Here is a 12,500-nt window from a genome sequence, read left to right on the forward strand (position 1 = left end):
TGGTTTTGCTGATGGCCTTGTAATCTGGTTCATACGTGGTGAGGTTGAGCTTCATGCAGGCGTTGAGGCTTCCATCAGTTAAACGTGAGCGTAGGTTGGTCTTAATGTTCCTCATATGCGAGAATGACTGCCCACATGCATATGTAGAGCCAAACATGGTCAATACGGCAATACTCACGCTGCATTGTGTGGTATGTCACAGGAAGCTCGTTCCAAGTTTTAAGAATCAGCTGGTCTTCAGGTTGAAGATTTTTTATTTCTGTCCACTTATTATTTCTGTGTTCCCTCGCCAGCTCTGCTCGCTATATCTTCAGCTACAGATACTATTAGCTGTATCTTCAAAACTAATTTCTGTTTACTTTAAAATGACACAGTATTATTAAGAAATATCACAAGTATTAAAAAAAAAAGAAAAAAAAAATTACTAACATTTCTGGGAGCCATATGCTGTCACCAGAAGAGCCATATATGGCTCGCGAGCCATAGGTTCCCGACCCCTGCCTGTATGTGGTGCTGAATGGTATCAACACCTTAACTGCTGCATCATGAGATACTTGGTGGGCCATGAGATGAGATACTTGGTACTCAGCACCACAGCACACTCTGAAACTAGCTCTCTAGGTGGTATCAGATGAGATTTCAAAGAGTTCTTCCAAGAGTTTGGATGGAGATGTGTCAGGAAGCTTTGTCTCAATGTTGTCTGTAAAGGTTTTTTTTATCCAGAGTAACTTGGTGATCCTTTTCTGTGTTTTATTAAATAATGATTTTCAGATTTTGAGAAATGTTATTTTCATGGAGAACAGTGCAGCTGCAACAGATAGCACTTTAGTGATAATTTTCTGTAATCCAATTTTTTTTTTTTTTTTTTAATAAATCTCAAGGCCCCCCCTGTCATGCCTCTGCGCCCCCCCTGGGGGGCGCGCCCCCCACTTTGAGAAACACTGACGTAGACGATGGGTCATATATTGTATATGAAATACCGTTGTAGGATAATGAGTCTCTGGCTACTTCCTAATTACTACAAAGCTTTATTTCAAATTAATTACAGAAATGTGAAGTCCCTTTGACGTCAGGAGCCTTCTATGCTAAACTCACACCGCGTCACCGCGTCAAGCAACAGTCGGGGAGCAGGAGGAGAGCCTTCTCTCTCTGCCCTCGAGCTTATATACACTAGCATGAAATCCCTCCTTGTTTTCCCCCTATTCACCAAAATGATTGGCTTAATCAATCGTCTTCCTGTCCACTCAGAACCCACTCAAAATACGAATCCCATCTCCTGTTCCTAATCTTAGCTTGTCTGGCTTTGAATACCTTCTGAGGAATTTGGTCAGGAGGTCACTGACGATAAGCAGATGACTCCTTTGTCAGCTGTCTCCCCTTTGTCTCGTCAACATGTGCTCCAATCCAATCCAATCCAACTTTATTTATAAAGCGCTTTAACAGCCACAGGGGCACAAAGTGCTGTACAGAGGGAGCATATTAAAAACTATAAGCAGCACTAAAAATAGATACAAAAAAAACAAGAGTACCAATAAAAGAGAAGACAAAAAAAGGTAAACATAGGCAGCAATACAAATTTAAATAGATCAGAGTACTTAAAACATATTTAAAAGCAAAGGACACAGTAACAAAACAATACAACAACAACACAGTAAGACAATAAGATCATAAAATCAACAAGCTACATGGTGTCGAAAGCCAGAGAGAAAAGGTGGGTCTTAAGGAGGCCTTTGAAACGGGGCAGTGAGGAGGCCTGCCTAATCTGCAGTGGCAGCTCGTTCCACATTCTGGGGGTGACAACGGAGAAGGCACGGCCCCCCCTGAGCTTACGCCTAGTTGTAGGCACTACTAGGAGCAGCTGGTCAGCTGAACTGAGAGAGCGGGAAGGTGCATAGACCTCGTCACAAACTGAGCCCTGTCTCTAAGAAGACGTCTGACGCTGTAATATTAACCACTGTATTTACTGACATTCTATCAATGTATTCAATGTATGGCTATAATTCCTCATGAACAGATTAAAATATACGACACACGCAACATGTAAACAACCACATACATTTCGGACCTGCCAAATTATTTTTTTATTATAAATTAAATTAATAATTTTTTTGGAGGGAAAAGCAATACTTTTATTCTGCACCTATCTAGCTCTGTGGATGTTTAAAAAAAAATGTTATCCACTTTTTCTCCTATTTTTCTATTTTTCTCCCATCCCAATTACCCGCTGTGCCAATTCTCCCCTCCCCTGTCTTGAACGTTGCTCGCATATGCCCCCCACTGGCCGGTTGTAGGGAGGATAGAAGCCTTGCATCACGTGTCCCCTGTGAAGCCTGTCACATCTTTTCACCTGCCAGCGCAGACTCTCATTGGCGAGGTGTAACGTGTGGGAGGCTCACACTATCCCCGCCACCCAGTGGATGTTTCTTTTGTATTATTATTATAAATATTTTTTTAAATGATTACATAAGAATCGTATCTATAGCACCTTTTAAATCAAGGTCTTCTGGCCAAGTCTGAATGGGAACAACTTTTCCAACAGCTTAACCAGCGGAAGAAGTGCAGCCTGGCGCAGCCCCGGGTCTGTTACTTAACGCGGCGAAGCGGTCCGTCTGGTTATTTGGGCAAAAAGTATTCCATTCTTCCTGCGAGCCGCCATTTCCAATGACTGAGAGACAGAAGTCGGTATTCATGAATGTCTCATTACAAAGGTCTCGTGCGGTTGTCAATATTACGCTCCCTGTTCTCGAGCGGGACAGAACTCGCTGCCCTCCCAGGTTCCATCTCCGCGCCACCGAATCACAACGCTACCTCCGTGCGGCTACATCACTAGGCTACAGACATTTCCGGGAATTACTACTCTATGCTATGAGTTTTAGTCAATCCGCACCACTATTGGTTTAACACAATAGCCGTACAGAGTAGAACACATTCGATTTGTATCAAATGCAAGCAATATTACAATATGGCATTAGTGGTTCATTAGTCTTCTTACCACAGGTGTTACAATGCAAATTTCCAAGTGTTCATACAACCATGTATCTGGTGCAGACAGGGTGAGAGCAGGTGGTTAGTGTCAGTCTTAAAAAGCCCTGTGGCTCATCACTGTTCCCTTTTAATAGGTTAGATTGAAGCAGCGTACAGGAACAGGAGGCTAAAAAGAAGATTGTTTATGTACACAAGGCAATTGATTTGTAATTGGCAAATGGTGCATTTATATTAGCCGCTTGTATCCAAAGGGCTTTCAAATAATTTGTTCCTCACATTCACCCGTTCACTCACACACCTGGCGCCGGAGGCGACCGTGCAAGGTGCCGACCTGCTCATCGGGAGCAGTTAGGGGTTAAGTGTCTCGCTCAAGGACACTTCGACACACGCTGCCGGGGAGGAGCGGGAATCGAACCGGGAACCTTCCGATTACCAAACGACGGCCTGTCCTGAGCCACTGTCGCACCATTTGTAGTGGACAGAGACACACGGGTCTATACATGCCTTTCATCAGAGCGGTGCAAGGTCACACAGAGGGGCTGCTAGTGTATTACTGTCCATCATTCAACCTCCACTGACCCGCGGTCTCCGTCAGTTTGTTGATGTGCCAAGTTGTGTACACAGAGCATAAGGGCCCGGTTACATTGATCCATCGTGTCCGTCCGTCCGTCCGGCCGTCCGTCTGCATCTGCCCTTCATTATCTTTCCGAGTGTCCGTCTGTCAGACAGGGCTGATGACGGGGCCATCTCCTCCGTATTTGGGTCCATTTTGACGGACAGAAATGTTCTGCGAGGATGAACTTTCGGGACCGACGGACACATCGCCGTCCGTCAGCGAAACTGTCGTTGCTGCGAACGCGCGGTTTACTTCAGGGTCCGACTCGACAACAAACCATCCGTTTTCTCTGCACGTGGTGATGGATCGGTGTGGCTCCACCCCCCCAAGGCCTCTTCTCTCAGCCAGGGCTCACCATTCTGTGCCTGTAAAGTATGAGCTGTGTCAAGCGGAGCGGTTCTGAAGCAAACATTTCTTTCCCCGTCGTCACCGCCTCGTTCACAATCTAAACACCTGTCATGAGTCATGACGTCCGTCTCCTAGAGGGGTCAGCACCTATTTTAGACGCAGGCAGGTCCGTGATCCATAGAGCGGCGAGATCTTAACCCTAATCCTAATCCTGAACTAATTCTGAAAAGAGATGCCTTTAATCGTCAGTCATTAAACACTAACGTCTAGACGTTGGCTTCGGATGAAGAAGCGCAGGAGTACGTCTCACGTTTGCAGACGGACGTTTGGGAATCTCTTTGTCCTAGGACTGCGTGTTTGAGTTCTATTGTGGACTTTTTAGCCTCCACACTGCAAACAAATCAGGATTGTCCACCCATCTACAAACTTTTTTTTTTGAATTTTTTGTTGTTGTTGAAGTTACACATTGGGGTTTTGAATGGATTCCATGGTCCTTGTGGTCATTAGACATGTCCCCAACCTCCGAGAACCATGTTGATTTTAAATTCAACCAGAAATAAAATAAGTGTAATTCACAAAAATAGTTGATAACAGGGTTTTCATCCGACGACATGCAACATTTTCAAAACATCAAAAAATGCAGTACGGTTCTTTTACCTGTAGGTGTAAAAATGTGAAATGATATATAGTCTACTTATATAGTTTTAATTTAGAAACCAACTTTAACCCTGACTCGGGACTTCTCTCCATGCACAGGCAGGACGTGAGTAGAGCCTTTGTAGAGCGCCTGGAAGGTATTGTAGTGAATCACTCTGCTAGTATCCGCAGATCAGAAGTTCATAAAACGTCTCTCCTCGAGGTGGGAGTAAGAAGAAGGGCATCGCCATCTTCTTGATTGATGAACCTCATTCAAGTCTCCCCCCACTCTCTCTCTCCCTCTCTCTCTCCCATTACCCGTCTCTAGAGCCGAGAGCAGTGCAGGATGGAAATGGCGGCGTATCGGCGATGCACTCACAAGCAGGCACGTGCACACATAGAGGCCAAGGGGTGCCTGAGCACCTGCCTTTTTGAGCCTCATCAAAAAAGTGCCCTTTTTGAAAAAAAATTTAAATAAATTTTTTTTTTTTTTTTTTTTTTTTACTGTTACGCATATAGACTGCCCTTCCAACTGAAAAATGTAAAAATGTCAGGATAGAATCAAAATATTAGGTAAAGAGAGAGAGATGCCCCATATTCCATTGCAGTTTGCACGGCCTCCTCAGCATGCCTCTCCGCGGACCTATATATTTTATGCATAGCGTGGGTGGTGATGATGATCATGATAGAAACCGCTGTTGAATGCTGGTATTACACTCATTGAGGGACACAAAGAAGTCAAGTCCGATGGGATTTGGGAATCTCAAATACAAATCGGGATTGGAATAAAAAATGCATTTATATTAAACAATACAGAATATACAGCACTTCTTGGGGTCTGTAGGGTAAGCACTTATTCCCTCCCCCCTGAACATTTATGGAGATGTATGGGCCTTTTAAGTCAGTGATAAAAGTGTCTTTCAAGGATAAGTGAGCTCCTGCACTGATTATTATAGTTCAATATTCAATATTTGATCACCAAAACCCCCCAAAAAGCATAAAAAGGGGGCCCCCCGCCCGAAAAGGGCCCTTACAAATCGCGCTAAGCGCGCTCGCTTAATATATATACACAAGTGTAGTGCCCTTTTCAGCCTTTGAGCACCTGCCCCTCTAAAGTCCTGTGCACGTCCCTGCTCACAAGCCTGTCTACTCTTCATCCTCCTCCTCCTGCCCTTCCTCCTCCGGCTTTGAAGTGGAATAAAGGCCTGAACTGAACAGAGCGTGGTTTTCTTTTTGATTCTGTTGTTTTTGTTGCTTTTGTCTTCTCTCATCTGGAGCCACTAACTGATACACACAGAGTGCATGAGGTATCCTACATAATGATGTCAAAAATGTCATATGAAAATAAGATTATATGTTGTTTTTGTGTTTTTCCTTTTTTTTTTTTTTTTTTTTTTAAGGGGTGTAACAAGGGATTCACTTTCTTGTTTATTTTGATATCATTTGATATATTTGTTGGATATTATTATTATTCTCCCTAAATTATGCTATTAGTCTCACTCGTTTTGTTTTTAGAGTAACATAAACAGACTTCATTTTTTTATCTGGTTGTCTTTTATTCAACATTTGTCCGGATTATTTTTTCTTTTTGCACATTCATCTCAACAAGTGAAATGTACAGCGACTGTGCGAGGTGAATGTTAAATACCTCGAGAGTCGGAACAAAACAACACTTACGTCAGTCACCCTTCTCCAAGACTGGTCTTATCATATTTTAATGTATAATCATTATGAATCAAAAGTGTGGTGGTTGTGAGAGAAGATTGTTTTTTGACCTTCAAGTATTTTTTTTTGGTTCTCATCATTGTAGTGATATATATATATATATATATATATATATATATATATATATATATATATATATATATATATATAATTTTCTGTTTTGTTGATGCTAATGAGCTTTTAGTTTTAACCTATATATATATATATATATATATATATATATATATATATATATATATATATATATATATATATATATATATATATATATATATATATATATATATATATATATATATATATATATATATATATATATATATACACAGTATAGTATATATATAATTTTCAGTTTTCTTGATGCTAATGAGTTTAATTTTAACCTATATATATATTATATTATATATATATAGTTATATATATAGTATATAGTATATATAGTTATATATATATATATGTAACCAGGGCCGCCTCAGGGGGTGTGCGAGCAGTGCGGTCGCACAGGGCCTCGCGGGAAGGGGGGCCTCGCACAAAAAAAATTTAAATAAATAATATTTTTTTTCGAGGCCCCCCTTCCCGCGAGGCCCTTTTTCATCACAGACCTAAAATGCGTGAACCGACTCATTGGCCAGACGTGAGCGATTAGACTCACGCTAACGGCAATGAATCGGCTTTTATGAACGAGTCGCTCATGACCGACCCATCACTAGCGTCTGACTATTTCGCGCATGCAGCATTGGAGGTTATGCCAGCCAAGATGAAGAGGACATCGTTCGGCAGATGGACTGAAGATGAAAGTTGTTGCATGTTAGACAGTTCAGTCAGGCTAGCCATCCCGGCTAAAGACAGGGACAGCTAGTTAGCTTTAGCTACGTTATAATATTGAGTGCTAACGTGTGGTTCAGTCGGGATATAGCCATGATGATGTCGGCTAGTAGCTAGCTTAGCTAAAGGCTAACTAGTGTTAGCTAACCTAGAGACAGCGCGTGCAGCATTGTTATGCCAAGATGAAGAGGATGGTCGTTCGGCAGATGAACTTCGTCAACTCCACGCGGTTGTCTCCATCCTCTTGGACGTTTGGTGAGTTTTTAATGCACTCTATTCTATTCCCGCCGTGGATATCTCTCTCTCTCTCTCTCTCTCTCTCTCTCTCTCGGGAGCCAAACGGGCCGACTAGCTGTTGTAGTACTAGTAGCTAACGGTGTGTGGCCTGGTGTCAGCACCTGGTGCGAGGGAGGTGAGCTTGGTGTTTCATTATGAGAATATCTCCATGCTCAAGTCGGCTATAGTCCGCGAGGGACTTGTTGCCGGCACCGCTATGGTAAACACCACTATGTAGTGGGACGTGTATTGCCTTCTTTTTCCCTTCTCTCTTCGTATGAGAAGAGGAAAACACAGCGGCTGTCTGAAGTTTCTTTCCAATGTCTCTCTCTCTCTCTCTCTCTCTCTCTCTCTCTCTCTCTCTCTTTCTCTCTCTCTCTCTCTCTCTCTCTCTCTCTCTCTCTCTCTCTCTCTCTCTCTCTCTCTCTCTCTCTCTCTCTCTCTCTCTCTCTCTCTCTCTGTACACTGTATATTGACTGTAGAACGGGAGCTCTCACTCGCTCTCTCTCTTGCTATATGTTGACTCAGGGCCGCCTGGGAGAAATGCGAGGCCCTGTGCGATATTTAAACGCGAGCCCCCCCCCCCCCCCCCCCCCCCCCCCCCCCAAGGTAATTTTTTTTTCTTTTTTTTTTCATACAGTCAACATATTCTTAAATAATAGCGCTGCCCGAGGCTGGGCATGATACAGTCAACATATAGCAAGAGAGAGAGCGAGAGAGAGCTCCCGTTCGACAGTCAATATACAGTGTACAGAGAGAGAGAGAGAGAGTTTATTTAGTTTAGTTTTAATATTTAAGAATATGTTGACTGTATGAACATTTATATCTCGCACAGGGCCTCGCATTTCTCCCAGGCGGCCCTGTATGTAACGGATGGTATCGTGAAGCGCAGTCAAGAATGGCTGGGGTGAGTAGCGGTGCTATGGGTTAAACTCACTCTCACATCCTCAAAAGACGCATAAACCCATTACTTAGAAGTGAACTCCCCTCTTGGTATAGCGGTCTGTGTTGCTGCCCGCGGTGTGGGAGACCGGGGTTCGACTCCCACTCGGGGCATCGAAGTTTAAGGTAACGTTGTCACAACCGTTACAATGGTGCTGATTGACCCGGATGCCTTGGGTGGACTGGAGTGAGTTTGAGAGGGTGAGCCTCAGGGCAGCTCTGGCTGCAATTGTAGCTTACCACCACCGGTATGACTGTGTATGAACGAATAATGGACTCTGTAAGCGCTCTGGGGTCACTGGGGTGTCACGAAGTGCGCTATATAAATCCAATCCATTATTACTATTATTATTATAGTGTAACGGATGGTATCGTGAAGCGCAGTCAAGAAGGGCTGGGGTGAGTAGCGGTGCTATGGGTTAAACTCACTCTCACATCCTCAAAAGACGCATAAACCCATTACTTAGAAGTGAATTCACCTCTTGGTATATCGGTCTGTGTTGCTGCCCGCGGTGTGGGAGACCGGGGTTCGACTCCCACTCGGGGCATCGAAGTTTAAGGTGACGTTGTCACAACCGTTACATATATATATATATATATATATATATATATATATATATATATATATATATATATATATATATATATATATATATATATATATATATATATACACACACACCGTATATAGTATATATATATAATTTTCTGTTTTGTTGATGCTAATGAGTTTTTAGTTTTAACCAATTTTTGGAGAAAGAAAAAGATGATGTTGTAATTATTCAGGCAAAATAGCCTAGTTAAAAATTTTTTTTTTGTGAAGAATAATGGTGTTAATAATGAAGTAGGTGCAGATGGAGCAGAGGACTGCTGTCGTGTCGGAGTCTAACCACAGTGATTATTATTAAGGTTGTTTGAACTGGTGTTACCATTTTAAATTATAATGTATTCACACACACACACACACACACACGTGTTATTTACATATTAACACTTTGGGTGCCGGGAAACGCTTTTCAGCGTCATTCCCGGCCATGCTCAAGTTGCAGAAGACGCTTTACAGCGTCTTTGATCTGTTTACATCTTTTTCGATTTTCCCGGTCTGAACTTCACCGCGGAGCTTTTGGCAGAAAATTTGAACAGGAAACTGCATTTCCTCTCAAATTACACTAGGTGGCAGTGTCCCCTTATTTTCAAACACTATCACATGAGGGTGAATATTGTACCCCACAATGAATCTGGCATTTGATTGGCCAGATGCAGTGGCCAATGTGACCACAGGTATAAAAAGTTTGCGCGATCCCAGAATCGACGAGGTTTTGGAGGAGAGAGAGAGAGAGAGATAGAGCGATAGAGAGAGAGAGATTGAGAGAGAGATATTTGAATTGAGATCAGCCTATAGTCTATATTTATAGTGTTATACAGTATAGTGGTAGTATCAGAATAATTGTAAGGTTTCAGCTGTGCTTTAGAAAGTACTTAGTCGTGCTATTGTCCAAATTACCATAATTTTATACTGTGAATGTTACCAGCATATGTGTCTAATGCACAGCAACAATGGTTGGTACTGATGACTTGTCACCCAGTTTATTGAACATATTTTGCAATAAAAATGTTCATTTCATCAAAGTTTCAAGTTTTCTGCATTGTAAAGTATTCTGTATTTTATAATAATGTTTTCTGGACCTACACCAGTAGTTATAACTTACTTGTTCATTAGCGCCAGGCATGGTGGTTGATAAGGTAGTAGTATTTCCAGGTGAAACTAATTGATATATTATCAATACAAGATATTATTACTTTATGAATGTGTTTATCATGTATGGACGAATAAATTGGAAAACAGGTAGGTACAGAGCAACACAGTGTCTACAACACAGGAGCAGATTATGCACAGTACATGAATGAGAAACAGTCATAATGTTTTTTTTTAGTTTATTGCATGCACATGATCTATAATACCTGATCGGTACAATATCTACTAACCTGATCAATACAATATATTCCCACCTGATCGATATAATAGTATTACTGCATTTCAAGTTTGTCAGTCAGTCGGACTGTCAGTCAGTCGGACTGTCAATCAATCAATCAATCAATCAATCAATCAATCAATCAATCAAACAATCAACAAAACAATCAATCAAACAACCAATAAAACAATCAATCAATCAAACAACCAACAAAACAAGCAATCAATCAATCAAACAAAACAATCAATCAATCAAACAACCAACAAAACAATAAAACAATCTATCAATCAAACCAATAAAACAATCTATCAAACAATCTATCAATCATACAACTAATAAAACAATCAAACAATCAATCAATCAAACAACCAACAAAACAATCAATCAATCAAACAAAACAATCAATCTATCAAACAACCAACAAAACAATAAAACAATCTATCAATCAAACCAATAAAACAATATATCAAACAATCAATCAATCAAACAACCAATAAAACAATCAAACAATCAATCAATCAAACAACCAACAAAACAATCAATCAATCAAACAAAACAATCAATCAATCAAACAACCAACAAAACAATAAAACAATCTATCAATCAAACCAATAAAACAATCTATCAAACAATCTATCAATCAAACCATCCATCCATCCATCCCAGTCTAAATTGCTTTATAACACGTTCAGTACCTATTATCACCCCGGCCGGCGCGGCGGCACACCTTTCATAAAAGTGCCTGTAACTCCTGTTCTAAATAATTTACCTGTATTTTTACTAGAGGTGGGCATAGATAATTTTTTTTAATCTAGATTAATCTATCTGCAATCCTGGATTTAATCTAGATTAATCTAGATTAAAATGGCGAAAAAAAAAGAAAAAAAACCTGCCGAAGGCATTCAAAATATGTGTGTTCTACCCAAATAATGACCAGAAGTAAGTCCTTACTTTTTCTTTCCTCCTTATGTTTCTCAGGCCAGGTGGCCCATTACACCATGAGCCCATCTCCCGTTTCCAAAATGCATTACAGACTGTTTGAAAAAGCTGTTTTGCTATGATAATTGGTAATGAAATATCAAAATAATGTTCAATAAGATGTACTTGTGTTTAATAAGTTGTTTTATTCAGAAGTTAACACAAATAAATAATATTACCAGTACAGTACAGTATCTAGCACACTCTCAGGAGCAAAACAGAAAGAATCATTTCAAACTTGAACTATGTGACATGGCTTGAATCAACTGCTCCAGTGGAGTTGCTCAGTGGCCAGTGGTGTCAACATGTGGTTGTACTGGGCAGCTCCCAGGTGTGAATGGAACTGAGTGAATGTGAAGCAGGGCGTTCCTGAAAAAGAGCATCTGTGCTCAGCGAACCTACCCTGGGTAAATAAACGTAAAAAAAAAAATGTAAAAAAAAAAGATTTTTATTTATTTTTTTAGATTAATGTGTTAATTATATTATCGCGCGATACTATTATAGCGTTAACGCAGCAGGTTAACGCCGTTAACGGCCCAGCTCTAATTTTGACCCTTTGTTGACGTTTTTTAACTTGTAATTGTGAACGAACGAAGACATGCAGAAACAAACGTTTTTTTTCATTGTGTACATCAACTTGTCGTCGTCAAATGAGCCAAACCATTTCCCCATAGTTATAATATAAAATATAGAAATAGCTCCGCTAAGATCATGAGATATGCTAAAATCGCCCAGGAATCCTGGCAATCCACAGGCATTTTCCGGATTTCTGGCCGGCACCCAAAGTGTTAAGTGATGATTTCACAAGTATTCCTGTTTTTACCTAACCAGCGCTGGTGGTTTATGGGAGGCCATTCAGTAACATCATATCCATTTTAGATACCCCCCCCCCCCCACACAGCCTGGTAGTTTACACTATAGTGCTTTCTACTACACTAGTGCTCCTGTTTACTAGTAAACTGTTTACTACTAGTACTCCCTGTTGCCAGTTAGTCCCAACACCTAACCAATAGCAAATGCATAATACTATAACAAACAAATGCACATTAATTGTTTGATAGTGTTGTTTTTGCCTTTAGACCTGCAGAAAACATTAATATTCATAGTTGTACCTTTAAAGGTAGAATCTGTAATACCGTCAAACCTTTAGGAAAAAGTGCACCCTTTGGTGTTGCACTTTGTTTACATTTCTTTGT

At 40.8% G+C, this 12,500-nt stretch overlaps 1 protein-coding gene across 1 annotated transcript in view; it reads right to left on the reverse strand.

The window, feature by feature from the left end:
- The window catches only part of LOC311232911 (protein CEPU-1-like), a gene marked incomplete at its 5' end in the record, with an annotated part of 148,723 nt that overhangs the window by 63,981 nt on the left and 72,242 nt on the right, over positions 1–12,500 (reverse strand). The gene's annotated exons all lie outside the window — the stretch shown is intronic.

Source organism: Notolepis coatsorum (assembly GCF_963971535.1).
Source record: "Notolepis coatsorum genome assembly, chromosome: 8".
In the NCBI taxonomy this organism is placed as follows: Eukaryota; Metazoa; Chordata; class Actinopteri; order Aulopiformes; family Paralepididae; genus Notolepis; species Notolepis coatsorum.